Below are 3,050 nucleotides of genomic sequence, written 5' to 3'. Positions count from 1 at the left end.
TTAGGATTTCTTCCTATAAATTACAAGCTGATAGCAAAGTTTCCACATTGCTGCCTTCATCTCCTTTTTCCTTAATGTATAGGTAACTGGGTTCATAAAAGGAGTGAGAACTGCATCAAAGACAGCAAGAAATTTGTCCAAGTGTGATGAAGGGAAGGGTCAGGTGTAGAAGAACATTAATGGTCCAAAGAACAAAACCACCACAGTTACATGAGCTGACAGAGTAGCAAAGGCCTTGGACAAACCACATGAAGAGTGTTTCCGAACAGTGACCAGAATGAAGATGTAAGAAATGACCAGTATGAAGAAGGAGCAAACAGACATGAGTCCACTGTTGACTGTGACCATGAGCTCCAGTCTGTTGGTATCTGTGCAAGCAAGTTTAATGAGCTGAGGGAGATCACAGTAAAAGCTGTCCAGTACATTAGGACCACAGAAAGGCAAGTTTACAACAAAAAACAATTGGGCCACTGAGTGGGTGAGGCCGATAATCCAGGATACAGCCAAAATTAAAATGCACATCCGTGGGCTCATGATGGTCAGGTAGTGGAGGGGCTTGCATATGGCCACATACCTGTCAAAGGCCATGGCCATGAGCAGCACCATTTCTGTGCCTCCAACAGCATGAATAAAGAAGATCTGAGTTATACAACCCCCAAAAGAGATGGCTTTGTGTTTTCTAAAAAGGTAATAAATCATCTTGGGGGCTACAATAGAGCAAACTCCTAGGTCAAGAAATGAGAGATTGGCCAACAGGAAGTACATGGGAGAGTGTTGGTCAGCATCAGAGGTCACTGAGAACACAAACAGGAGGTTTTCCATCAGTCTTGCCATGTAGAACACAGAAGAAGAGAGGAAAAGAAGAAGCTGTATTGCCTATGAGTTGGAGAGTCCCAGGAACACAAACTCAGACACCAAAGAGTGGTTGGCTCCATCCATTGCTTGGAGAGCAATGCTGTATCTAACATCACCTGAAAAAGACAGCAAAAAGAAAATCAAACTGTGGGGGAGTAGCTAACAACACGAGTTTCAAATTGTCAAGAGATGTTGCCTTACTTCAAAGATCTAAAATCCTTCTATAGAACCCTTTAACAGTAGGTGATGAAAACGGACAACAATGCCACAAGCAACTGCTTTTCACTCCTCAAATCCTCCAGCATTAGAGGAGGAAGGTTAGGCAAAAACAGATGATGAATCAGAAGAAAGGTCATGAGAGAGCTGGGAACCTGCTGGAGTATGAGAGGAAAAATGGGAAGCAGAAATGAACTTATCTATCTCTTCCTCACAGTTTGTTCCCCAGACATAAAGAAATTTCTGATGGCCTTTATTTTCTTACCAAGTTGATTGCTTCTGTATGCAGTGCAACTCTTAGGAAATTCCTCTCATTTTTAGCTACATACCATTCCAGTTTTGTCAAATCACATTCACTTTTTCTTCACAAGGAGAGAAGAAAATGTAGAAGCTCTGAAAGCATCCCCATTTAGCAGCTCAGATCAAGGAGTGGGAGGGATTATACAGCCTCGGCATCAGGGCAAAGAAAGGACAAGACCAGAAAGGAGGTTCATGGGATGGAGCTGTGGATCAGGCAATAGAGCACCTACCTAGCAGGCACAAAGGCCTGAGTTCAAACTCCAGTACTACTATCCAAACAAACAAACAGAGAAGAGATTATGATGCAGATTCTAAACAGGAATAGAGAGAATACAATATGTTCTGCATGGTTGACATTTGGAGATCATTTGCATGCCAGGATAACTTGTGTGGCTCATGGAATGGTTGAGGCAAGATTGCCTTTGGAACCACAAGAGTGTGAGCAAGTCCTAGCCCTCCCCCTGGGAACTTGAGTAAGTTCTTTCTCCCATCCCTTCCACACTCAATTCACTTTTTGAACTCAGTTTCATCATCTTTAAAATAAAGAGAGTGAGTCAGGTGATGTTTAGTAATCCTTTCAAGTCTGACATTCTGCTCTCTTTATAGTACAGTGCTAGTGAGGTTTGTAACAGAGCACACCATAATGAAGGCGTTCTCTTCATTGGACTGCTACTCTATTCACTATCTTGTCCCTTGCTTGCATCTGGCTGTTTCTCATCCCATAGAAGTCCCTCGAAGCACATTAATCTCCCTTTCTGTAATTCTGTGACTCAATTAGCATATTATTCTAAATTTATGAATTATTTATTTTGTTGTTTATCATAGCCATCTGAAGTTAATCAACAAACATTACTAGATGCTACCATGCCCACTGGGCACTGTGAACTTACTGAAACATTTGCTTCCAATAAAGCTTTTATTTAAACAAACATGCAAATTTTGAGTAATAAAAAATGTAGTATATAAAAATGTCAAAGTAGTAGTATGATCATATAATTTTTGAAGCAAAAGAGATACCAATGAGTCAGGGTCACGAGACCTGTGGTCAGAAAGATTTTATAACCTAAGGTGAGATTAAGAGATGGATCTCATTTATTTCAATATATGGTTATTGTCTGAACTTAAAGATAGAGACAGTCGGGAAACATCTCTCATTCTGCAGCAGTGATTGCTGAGTCACCTATGGAAATAACAACCAATAAAAAAAAATAGTAACTTAGTAAGACTGGGAGAAGTAACAAGCCAGAACAGTGAATGGTAGAACTGACATTTGTCTGCTTTGCCTCTTATACAACATACAGAGAAGACTTTGTCTTTTTCTTTACAATTTTCCAATTGTTTGGTGCACACAAGTTCTTTTCTGCTTGCCTCTGTTCTACTCTCAGCACACTAGGCAGATCTAAGTCAGAGACAAGGCTGATTTGTCCTTAAGCATATACAAGCATTTGGGTTTCTCTAGGTACATCAAATGCACCCACAGCTCATTCTGGCTTTTAAAATGAACATGGTAGGAGAAAGCAAATGTATATAATACCTGCAATTCAGAGCATCCTGGTTGAGTTCTCAGATCACCATTGACTTTATCTATACAGAATCCTTAAGATTTTCTTAGAAGAGACTTCATTCTCAGTACTGTTTAGTGAATGGAGGAAACAAAGGTACTGTTTTCATGTCAAAAA

At 40.2% G+C, this 3,050-nt stretch overlaps 1 pseudogene; it reads right to left on the bottom strand.

Annotated features, from left to right (window-relative positions):
- Positions 1–939, bottom strand: LOC109678145 (olfactory receptor 4F3/4F16/4F29-like; annotated as a pseudogene).
- Positions 940–3,050: the final 2,111 nt, after the last annotated feature.

This window comes from Castor canadensis, chromosome 2 (assembly GCF_047511655.1).
Source record: "Castor canadensis chromosome 2, mCasCan1.hap1v2, whole genome shotgun sequence".
Taxonomy (NCBI): Eukaryota; Metazoa; Chordata; class Mammalia; order Rodentia; family Castoridae; genus Castor; species Castor canadensis.
This window is presented reverse-complemented; position numbering and strand designations above follow the sequence as displayed.